Here is a 12,299-nt window from a genome sequence, read left to right as displayed (position 1 = left end):
GAACTCTCAGCATTCATATGCCACTAGAGAGTCGTTTATTTATCTTTCTTAAATATAGAAAGCCAAAAAATTTTTTTTTTTTTTCGCTTGCAGCTTTCAATTGGTTTATCATTTCTTCGTCAAACATAACGAAACGCGGCACTGCTGAGTCAGCAGAGTCAGCCATTTTGTTGACAAAATTTGCTAATTTTTGTAACCGTAACCAAGCAACGAACTAGCCAGTAGCATTTCAGAAATACGGCCCCGTGTTAAGGAAAAAAAAGCCCTCCTAGATTGACCAATCAGAATTGAGTAATTTGGCCCTGTGTATTATAAATACAGTGAGTGCATTTTAGGAAAGCCCACCTCCAAAAAAGCCACCTGCTTAAAATGCTCCGGCTTTTTAATGGCTGAGAGTTTCACATTTCTTTATATTCCTCACTCCAGAGCCTTTTGTTCGTGCTATAGTGTCAAGTGAGATCTGCTTTCTGCGGTCGAGCTGCAGCAAAACACTGGAAGACAAACGCAGGACATTTTGCTGTCTGACAGAGGCTGAAGAGACCGCAGCACCATGTAATACAGAGGCACAGCAGCCTTAAAGCCGGGAATACAGATGGTGTTACACGAGGTACAATGACAAGAGCATCAAACAAGTAAGAAAAAGTTTGACCGGAGTAGTGTATTCAAGGTGCAGGGACTGACATAAGGGGTGTTCACACGGCAACTTTTACTCCGGTGTAGCACCGGGGCTGCCCCGGTAGAGCGTTCACACGGTACAAAGTTATATCGGTGTAGCCCCTGAAAGCTGCTTAAACCGGTACAAATCTAACCCTGCTCGGGAGGTGGTTTAAGAAATTTACTCCGGAGTAAATGCTAGTTTGCGGGGCAGCACCGATATAAAATGGGACGTCTGAACGCTACGGGGTAGACTCGCTACGCGTGAGGAGAGTTGATTACATACGGGCATTGCATAACTTGCATCCTGGTATTTTGCGCTTCCAAAATGGCGAATATCAACAACAGAACTGCGTGTCTTCCAGTGTTGCCAGATTGGGCGGTTTTGAACATATTTTGGGCTGGAAAACGTCAGCAGTATCTGGCAACACTGGTGTCTTCATCCACGTCGTTTTCCCGGCGCTTGGTGATGCCATGACAACCGGGAAAAGGAAGTACATTTTCACGCATGCGCATATTTCATTTCTGCATTATTACTATCGTATAGCACGGTCGCAAAAACTGCCGTGTGAACGCAAGAGGGGCTGCACCGGTGCTAACACGCTTCTCTCTAGTAAGCAGGTTTGTGACGTGTGAACGCTCCACAAAATTTACACCGGTGCAAGATATATCGCAACAAAATACATCGGTGCAGCATCGATGCAAATATGTGCCGTGTGAACACCACTACAATGAATTACAAGAAAGTACAAGAATGTCCCTAGATGACATTTCCATTCTGATCCCCCCCCCCATCATCATCATGTTGACATACTGAACACAATTATGTCTTCAATAATTCATCCAGGACAACCACACACACAAATGGCAACGTAAAAATAGGATCCCAAAGTACTAGAGATGTGCTCTAAGCAAGTTAATGCAACCAGAGCACAGGTAAAACGTTTCTCTCCTGCCTCAAATCATGTATTCCCTTTCTTTTCGCTTTATCTTGTCCCACTCTTCCTTTTCACAAGTGAGAGAATTCCTGCTGCTCATGTTTGTCTTGCAGACCACTGAATCCATGCTGGAGAATTTCACTGGCTCATGAGGACACCGAAGCTAGAGTGCTGCAGACAATGAGCTCCTAAATCCCCCGTCCGAGGCGTTATACGGTCCGAACCAAACATACTAGATCGCAGCAAGATGTACCTACCCAGAGACTACTGCAAATACAGCTGTGGAGTTGTAATGAGCAGATGTTTGGACCACTTAAATGTTGTTTCAAGTTTTCAGCATTGTCAGTTGAACAGTAACAGGAAATTGTAGACAGTTGGAAAGGACGCCAGGAATTTGTTTCAATTAAATAAAAAAGTATTTATGTACTTACTTCCAGATTGCATTTCCATAAGAAGAGGAGTATGCAGTGACACAGTAACTAGTCAAAATAAATAAATTATCTATTATTATACATACACAACCATATTCCTCCTTCCTCTACTGGCACTGGGAGCAGGTCATTAGGGTGCATCAGTTGCCGTCACTTTCATAAAATCTGATGCGTTTTTGTTTGGGTGTTCCTTTTCACCAATAAAGACATCCTGTGAAATGTTTTGACCATATTCAGAAGTCTAATGGTGGCACCATGAGGTTCATTTTTTTGCCAAAAAACCGCTTATTTTATGTTTTCGCGTAAGGTTTGAATCACAATGTTGGACTCCATTTATTGATTTCTTGTGAGCCAGAGATCATGTTAAGAACCTTTGCAAGGGATTGAGAAGCATTAATGTGATTCATAATACATTTGTATTGTTTAAAAGTAGTTGAACAATGATTCAATGAACAGCTAAAACTCAAACTGTGCTTGATAATATATTTAGAATATGTACTAAAAATGTGTATGTAAGATATTTGGTATACGCTATAAGGTGCCATAATGTTTCATGAAAAGTGATGGAAATTTTGTCATAAAAGTCATAAAATAGCAGCTTTTTCCATAACTTTGAGCTCCTGGTGCCACCATTAAACTTTTGAATTTTGTCAAAATATTTCACCCAGTGTGCTTTCTTACCAAAAGGAACATCTCATCTCATTATCTGTAGCCGCTTTATCCTTCTACAGGGTCGCAGGCAAGCTGGAGCCTATCCCAGCTGACTACGGGCGAAAGGCGGGGTACACCCTGGACAAGTCGCCAGGTCATCACAGGGCTGACACATTGGTGGGGTTTACATTAGACCGTATCAGCGGATCATCAGATTAACGTTTTTAAAACGATTAGTGTGCACACAGCAACGCCAATACACGATTTGCGTGCACACAGCAACACCAATACACGGATACGCTCGGCTCCGCAGGCATCCTGCGCTCCAAATCGCTCCGCCCTGAACAGCAAGTGCCCTCTGGAGGGTGCGCACTCTGGCCCTGCGCAGCTCACAGAGCGCGCGAGTGGAGCGCACAAGCAGTGATTTGGGACTGAGCCGCTGTGTGTGAGATCCCAGCGCAGATCACTTACCACTTGCAAGTGGAAGGATGGCAAGCCTAAAGACAATCATAACTACACAATGGGCAGTATTTGCATCAGTATTTGCAGTATTTTCATACTTTTATACTCTTTAATTAAAGGTGATACAAGGCGGAAGTTTTTCAGCAGTCGCGTCACATGACCAACGCCAGCGAATCAGGAAGGTGGATGTCAGTGACGTTGTCCAATGACGACGCCAGCTAGAGCTCAGCACAGCGTATCCGCGTATTCTCAATGTTTACACAGCACCGGAGCTGACACGATCTGGATTGAATACGTGGACGCTGGCGGATTCCTGTTTCCCGGCGTTTCCAGGCATTTTAATGTAAACGGACAGTGCGTCCGCGAAGAAAACGAGACAGATACGGTCCAATGTAAACTTGGCCATAGACACAGACAACCATTCACACTCACATTCACACCTACGGTCAATTTAGAGTCACCAGTTAACCTAACCTGCATGTCTTTGGACTGTGGGGGAAACCGGCGCACCCGGAGGAAACCCACGCGGACACGGGGCGAACATGCAAACTCCGCACAGAAAGGCCCTCGCCGGCCATGGGGCTTGAACCCGGACCTTCTTGCTGTGAAGCGACAGCGCTAACCACTACACCACCGTGCCGCCTGTCCCTATCTAAATAAGGAAGAAAATTGGGAGAAAAAGCCAAAGGGAAAAGAGAACTTGACTTGCCAGTGTAGGTGATTTTTCACATGCTGCTGCAGTAGTTTGCCTCTCTTTGGTGGGTGGCAGCCTTTAATTTCAGACCCTGCTTGTATTGTTATGGAACATAACATTTACTGTGCAACTGTTGTTCACCCACAACTGTGTGCTTTCTAGACGGTAGCTGTGAGACTGAGTGTGTGTGCCATGTGCACACATTAGTGTGTGGTCTCTCTTCTTCAGAGGGAAACAGTACATGTCTTTTTTTTTTTTTTCTTCTTCTGGGTTGAAATGAAGCACAACTGTCCCGGTCCTGCTCTTAGTGTACACCTCGATTCAGCTGCATCTTTTGGCGCCAGTGTTCCTTCAAACCCTTCTATATTTGTTTGTTTGTGCTGCCTTTCCAGGCTGCTCACTCCAAGCATAAAATGAAGCCCATGAACCTGAGAAGCGGAAAAATAAATAACAGCAGCTGAATCTTGAAGTAAGCTTTAGTTTCACTGGCATCTAGGCTTTTGTGTTCTTGGCAAAGAATTAAGGTGTGAATTTGAAGTGATGTCTTTCTGCACCTGAGAAATGAAAGCATTGCTTAGCTGCCCAGGCATGCATTTATGATGCGAGATTATGTAATTGGAGATTAAGAGCCTAGTCCCAGACCCTAATGAGGCAGTTTCTCACGGGAGGACATCAGAGTTACATATGAATGATTGGATTAGTGATTGAATCCTCCATCTGTTGGCCTGTGCATAATCCTCTTTAGAGTTTCTGTTGATCAGCTTGTGTGTGGGGTGTGGAGACCGTACTTGATTAACTTGATCTGTAGGACGCTATTGACGAGAGGGTATGTTTCTGAAGGCGTTCTGAGCAATCCCTCCACCTCCGGTAGGAAGAATGACCAATCCTGCTCATCCCCGCAAACAGGTTTGACCGATTTTCTACTTGCTCCCACTGAATGTTTGACCAATTCCTCCCACTCCCCCGGATACACTTGACGACTCCCACAGTAAATTTGACCAGTCTCGCCTGCTCCCCCAGAAACTTATACCCTGTCCACACTAGGGATTTTGTACCGATAAGAAACTACTTTCGTACCGCAACACCTGTCCACACTAGCAACTATACCGGTACTGTATCGGTACGAAACCCACAAATGTATGGGTTTCATACCGGTACTATAGCGCTTCGCTGTAGTGTGGACAGATGAAGCGGTTCTGTATCGATACAAATATAATGCGCATGCACAATGAACCATTCCTACGTCTTCCTGGTTATTCATACAATACAATACGCACGTGCTTTCCAGCTGTAAATAAAACGTCAAAATGGCTCAAAACGACCGTGGAGCTACATGGAGCAAAGAAAGGGGGGAGAAAGGGAGATTCGTTTTCTTTGTTTCTTTCTCAACTGCCTCGCGTGTTATACGATTCGACTGAATAAATGACCACCAGAAATACAGACTGTACATTGACAACAAAAAGCACACACACGTTTCATCCGCCATATATTCTCGGAAGGAAGTTACTCGGTAACCACGGAAACATTTCGCGGATGCGCATTTCAACTTCCGTGAAAGAAAACCGCAAACATTTCTCGCTAGTGTGGACAGATGCACTAAACTGTACCGGTATATTTTGTATCGATACAGTTATACCGCTTTCGTACCGGTATAAGTGTGAACGCAGCATTTGAGTCCTGCCTGTTCCTGCAGATACTCTTGACTGATCCCACCTGTTCCTGCAGAAATGTTAACCACCCTGCCCACTCAAAACAAAACATTTGACTAATCCTGCCCATTTGTGCTGAACGTTTGACCAATCCAGCTGGGTCCTGCATAAAACTTTGATCAATCCCATGGCTCCAGCAGAAAGTCTGGCCAATCCAGCCTTGTCCTTCAGAAAGTTTGATGAATACCGACCACCACACTGCATCCAGTATTCTTAACAAAACCCAAAAAGTAAACTCCTTTATACTGACCAATAATATCCATACAAGACATGTTTGAGTGTTCATGTGTATACTATGTACAGATTTTATTTTAAAACAATGTCCCTGGGCGCTGACCTCTTGCTCTGTCTCTGAGGTTCAAATATCGGGCTCAGAGTACAAATCGTGACGTCACCTACATGCTACATGACCTACCGAGGCTAGTGGATCTCACAGACGCATCACTTCTAGATTCTCTTCTAGATAGGCTCCAGCTTGCCTGCGACCCTGTAGAACAGGATAAAGCAGCTAGAGATGATGAGATGAGATTTAGATAGGGACAGGTCTCCCCGACAGTGACTCCAGCCAACCCCATCTTTTTTTAAATTGCTGCTCATGCAACCATCGGAGTTGTAACACACAGTACTGTAAACTATTGGAAAGTGCCGTCTGCATATGCCATTTCCATGTGCATGAGCTCTCAGATGCCAATGTTAGGCTAGTGCTACTTACTGTAAGTGAAAGCGGATGCCACCCCTCCCTCCCTCCCTGAGAGCACAGGCCAATTTTGCTCTCTTGCCCCTTTTCCACCAAAGCAGTTCCAGGGCTGGTTCGGGGCCAGTGCTTAGTTTGGAACCGGGTTTTCTGTTTCCACTGACAAAGAACTGGCTCTGGGGCCAGAAAAACCGGTTCCAGGCTAGCACCAACTCTCTGCTGGGCCAGAGGAAAGAACCGCTTACGTCAGTGGGGGGGGCAGAGTTGTTAAGACCAACAACAATAACAAGACTGCGAAAGGTCGCCATTTTTAAGTGACGAGAAGCCGCAGCTGTACAAACGCGAAGTCATCATTCATTATTGTTGTTGCTGCTGCTTCTTACGTGTTGTTTTTGCTTCAATATTCACACCAAGGTTTATGCAAACGTAGCGACGTAACTGACATATACAACGACGTAATGACGTGGCTTCCCTTAGCACCGTGAGCTATGGAAAAGCAAACTGGTTCTCAGCTGGCTCGCAAGTTGAACGAGTTGTGAACCAGCACCGGCCCCGAACCAGCCCTGGAACTGATTTGGTGGAAAAGGGGTATCTTGGGCTCTCGGTTATGGATGGCTGTGGCACCAGTGGGCTTCAAACTCACAATCTCCAGAGGATATGGCAAACTCTTTTCTCTTGCACCACTTGGTTTTCAAACTGTAATATTTAACAGTTATTCCATGAAATTTGAGTCATACACGAGTTGATAAGCTATAAGCCATGTACGACGAGCTTGAGTGGAATAATTGTTTTATTCTATCCACATTCACTGGATTTTGAGAAACACCCATCCATTCATTCATTATCCGTAACCGCTTATCCTGTGTAGGGTCGCGGGCAAGCTGGAGTCTATCCCAGCTCACTATGGGTGAGAGGCAGAATACACCCTGGACAAGTCGCCAGATCATCACAGGGCTGACACAGAGACAAACAACCATTCACACTCACATTCACACCTACGGTCAATTTAGAGTCGCCAGTTAACCTAACCTGCATGTCTTTGGACTGTGGGGGAAACCGGAGCACCCGGAGGAAACCCACGCAGACACAGGGAGAACATGCTAAGGGCCTCTGCATGCTCTTGCGACAAGGCTTTCGCAGATAGCTTTTCGCAGACAGTTGTAATTTATCGTTGAGCGGGGAGTAATAGGCGTGCGCGATGTTATTCACCGGCACAACGCAAGGGGGCGCGAAGTCACTAGGACTAGTTGGTGGGTGTGGTTAGTGGAGTGTTTATCCTCCGGTTACTTATAATGACTAGAACTTTTTTTTTTTATAATGACTAGAACTGGAGTCGTATAGATGTACGTACTTCCTCAATCAACCGCTCTTCGTGCTGCTCCATCTTCGCTCGTGTTTTTAAAAATGCCGGTCGTGAAAACAAACCAAACCGGGAAAGTAGGGAAGCAGAAGTGCGTGTACAGCGGATGTAGAGTGGACCAATCAGAGCCCTCTTGTCTGCGGCGCTGTCTGCGAGGCTTCTGCGGTGGTCACAATTTTTGGGAGGTGCGCGCAGAGCGTCTGCGAAGGTGGGGGGGCTACGCAGACACCGTCTGCGAGGACTGGGTTGTCAGCATAAATTGGCCTTAACTCCGCACAGAAAGGCCCCCGTTGGCCACTGGGCTCGAACCCAGAACCTTCTTGCTATGAGGTGACAATGCTAACCACTACACCACCATGCCGCCCATTTTGAGAAAAACACAGCATTTGTATTTTTTGCAAATTCGATAAATTTAAAAAAAAAAATTTACACAAAACGCCTGTCAAAATCATTTCCGCTTAGAATGTAAACAAAATGCTGAAATGGCAGTAGCAATTTGTGAAAAATGCTATAATAAATTCTTGAAAAATGAAAGATACATTCCTACTATCAAACGCTTTAATTCCATATTTTGTTGTTTGGGTTTTTTTTTTTTGGGGGGGGGGGGGGGGGGGGGGGTTCTGGTGGTTGGCAAACCAACTTAAAAGGTGTATTACCGCCACCAGCTGGGCTGGAGTGTGGAACAGGAGGTGTGTGTGTGTGTGTGGGGGGGGGGGGGGGGGGGGGGGAATGATACTATATTCTTTTAGCAATTTCTGTTTCTTTTAAATACTTGATAATTTTGGGGGTTTTACTTTCGAGTAGAGTTTTTATTTTGTCCTCAGTTGGTTCAGTAACACCCTCTGCCATTTTGTTTTTCTCTACTTATGGTATACGAGCCGATATCCTAGTAGTAGAGTAGCCAGAGCGCACAATTGCTCATATCCAGTGAATGTGGATAGAATAAAATGTTATTTTATATATATAAATAAATACATTTCCACCCTGCTACTGCTTTAATGTTGCAGGTAGAACTCTATTGTCCACTCTAAGCACTGAATCACCTAATAATTGCAGTCCAACTACTCTTTGCACTAAAAATGCACTTCAGTAACCTCGGCACTCTAAACCAGGTTTAAAAAATAAATAAATAAATAAATAAAAAGTGAATTTGTTTGAGCCTGTATAATTTGTGTCTCTGCCAGCAGCTATGAATCGTGTTGACATCTTCCAGTAATTAAACCTCCAGAACAGAGACAAGACATGATATAAAAGTTGTAATAAGTAAGGATCAAAACATAATGGAGTTGTGCTATTATCGGGAAATAATCAGTGACAAGGTGTGATGTGCTACTACTCCTAAAGTTGATTATATTCCTACAACTGCACATCCTAAAGCGTTTTATTCCTCCTATAGACAGTAATTTGCCAGCAATTAAAAAAAAAAAAAAGTTTTATTCATGACACCTCATACATTTTATCCATTTATAGTCTGTGAAATAAGCTGGTTCCTGCAATCACTTATATTGTATACGCAGTCACCTTCACCAGCCTCTGTTTTTTCTCTCGAAGTTAGTAAGAAAAATAAAGACCAGCTCTCAATCCTGAAGATTTTCCAGTGCTTCAGAACCTCAAGTTACAGCTTTACCCCTGACTATAAGAAATCGCCAAAACTGGAGAGAGTCCTCCAAAATAGCTAAACAAACCTCTCCTGACAGAAAACTTTATCAACAATTACACACAGCCTCTTTGTCCGTTTAGGTACATCTTCTGCCAGAAAGGTCTCTGTGCAAGTTGTTTCCATAGAAACAATACAAGTATTCAAATGAGCACATTAATATAAAACAAATTAACAAAAATAGTTCAATTTTAAATTCATATCCTCTGTAGCCGCTTTATCCTGTCCTACAGGGTCGCAGGCAAGCTGGAGCCTATCCCAGCTGACTACGGGCGAAAGGCGGGGTACACCCTGGACAAGTCGCCAGGTCATCACAGGGCTGACACATATTGCCCTTTTCCACTACCCTTTTTCAGCTCACTTCAGCCCGACACGGCTTGCGTTTCGACTACCTCAGAGCAGCACGACTCAGCTCGCTTCAGCCCGACTCAGCACCCAAAACTCGCACGGTTTTGCAGTGGGGCTGAAGCGAGCCAAACCGAGCTGAGTGGGGCTAGGGGCGTGAGGAGACACTCCCCTGTGCACTGATTGGTGAGGAGGAGTGTCCTCACATGCCCACACACGCCCCGCGAGCACGCTGGGATCTGTAAACACCGCAAACCCGGAAGAAGAATTACGAGAATTTCTGAAGCCTTATGCGCCTCGCCTCATCTATACGCTCTTGCCAGTATCTGTTGGCGTTGTTGGTGACAACAAGCCACAGCACCAAGACCAGCAACACTAACGACTCCATGTCCTCCATGTTTATTGTTTACTATCTGGGTCATGAGACTACCGCTTAAAAGGTCACTGATGTCACCGTTTGCGCCGCCTAACGACATCACGTGACGTCCACCCACTTTCGCTAACTCCACCCAATGTGTCCACCCGCTTCCAGCCAGCACGGTTCAGCGCGGTTGTAGTCGAAATGCAACTCCAACAGCCCCACTCAGCTCGACTCAGCACGGCACGGCTCAGCCCAACTCAGCCGCGTTGGTAGCGGAAAAGCGGCATTAGAGTCACCAGTTAACCTAACCTGCATGTCTTTGGACTGGGGGGGAAACCGGAGCACCCGGAGGAAACCCACACGGACACGGGGAGAACATGCAAACTCCACACAGAAAGGCCCTCGCCGGCCCCGGGGCTCGAACCCGGACCTTCTTGCTGTGAGGCGACAGCGCTAACCACTACACCACCGTGCCGCCCCAATTTTAAATTCATTTTTATAATATAAAGGAAAATGAAAATTAAACAATGCTGTGAATGGTACAACTAAAGCAAACCTGATTAATCTTGGACAGAAATGTTACTTGTCTTCTTATTTTTTGTCCATTTCATTACAAAGAATGACTTCATAGCCTGTTTGGAAGTGAGAGGAAAAATCTACTTGGGTCATGAAATTTGGATCTGATATAAACAACTGTTAAAATGGCATTTTGTTCTTTCACTGATTTTTTTTACTTGCTCATCAAAACAGTAAAACTGCTGCTTTGGGCCTGATATCAATATGAATTGTTTTTATCTGTATTAAATCAGATTTCTCATTGTTTTTAAGCCCCGCGTCCTGTGTGTTAACGCATGGTCCTGCAAACGCAGTTGATTTCAACTAAAAGTAAAAGAAAGGATATAAAAACTGAACAAAATTTCACAAAGCTATTAATTAAAGTTAAAAAAAATTAACAAAACGTATGCCATTTTCAGATTGCTCTTTTTTTTTTTGTCGCACCAGCTGAGCAAATATGTCAGAAGGAGGGACATTAACTAAAATGAGAAGTTAAGTACAGAGTGGGCATAAAACCAGTGGGAAGCACATCCCAATCCCTGCATGACACTGCTCTGCTACTTCCCAGAGCTTAAAACAGTTGACAGCTATGACACCCTTCACCACCTCACTAAACCTCATCCATCTGCAACACAGCATGAATAATAAGAGTACAGTCTCAGTCATTCTGTATTTTACTATCCAGCAACAGAGCAGGGTTGCAGAGAAAACATCTCGGTGCTGATTAGATGACGACACTATTCTACTGAACATCACTGTCAAACTTGACTCTTTTTTTTTTTTCGTGTGGAGGGGTCGAGAGAGTTTATTAAAATTGGATCTTGAGCAAAGAATTTTACAAATATGAAAAACACCCACATGGCAAATATGCAATATACCAGGTAATTTTTAAGCTCTGAAAATACCAAAGAACTTGCCTTGAAGGCAGCCATTTGCAGAGAAAATGGAATAACCTGGCAGCCATCATCCTACTAACCTGTAACGCACAGACATCTAGTAAACAAGAAATGCGATTTCAATTTACTGTTGGCTAAAACAACTCTCCCTGACCTACACACCTTACCAAGTCTGTACTGACGAGATGGATGCTGCATGTTGCTCCCAAACACTCTGCTTCATTCATTTGCTTGGTACGAGTGAAAGGAGTAGCTAATGGAGGGAGCAGTGAGGCAATGTACAGATGGACGATGTTGGCGTAATGCACTGCAGGCCACTGCCTTACGCTCCTTTACACCGTGGCCTTATGTTAAATAGAGACTCATCTGCTCAACTGAATTTGAGTTTCCACTCAATTTTCCCAAAAAAGCCATTTCCTTCCTTCTTTCCTTCAGGTCTCAGGCAGGGGCGTCACTAGACCCAAGACCATACTGGGGCACAAAAGGGGCACAGGAAATGTATGCGAGCGCGCGAAGCGTGCGAGCTAAAAATTTTGCACTATATTTATATTTATATTTTTTATATAATATATATTACATTTTATGTAATATATATTATATTTTATGTAATATATATTTATATATTGATATTTATATTTAGAAACGGCCTGCTTAAAACTAGTCACTAGAGCTGTAAAACTCAAAATGATTACGAGGACACTGAATCCAGGTCAATCATTTAATAATAACAGTATGAATATTTGCAACATTTGTGATAATAGCAATGTAATACTTATACTGTTGGTAATATTGTAAAAGAACATATTAACATACAATACAACACCGCCGAGTTTTTAAACTCAACCAAGAGTACTTAATGGCCAACAGTATTCACACTTGATACCTTTTAAAT

The 12,299-nt window shown here is 44.0% G+C and overlaps 1 protein-coding gene across 1 annotated transcript in view; it reads right to left on the bottom strand.

The window, feature by feature from the left end:
• igsf3 (immunoglobulin superfamily, member 3) overlaps positions 1 to 12,299 on the bottom strand; it is a 293,816-nt gene that overhangs the window by 250,291 nt on the left and 31,226 nt on the right. The gene's annotated exons all lie outside the window — the stretch shown is intronic.

Source organism: Neoarius graeffei, chromosome 9 (genome assembly GCF_027579695.1).
Source record: "Neoarius graeffei isolate fNeoGra1 chromosome 9, fNeoGra1.pri, whole genome shotgun sequence".
NCBI lineage: Eukaryota > Metazoa > Chordata > Actinopteri > Siluriformes > Ariidae > Neoarius > Neoarius graeffei.
This window is presented reverse-complemented; position numbering and strand designations above follow the sequence as displayed.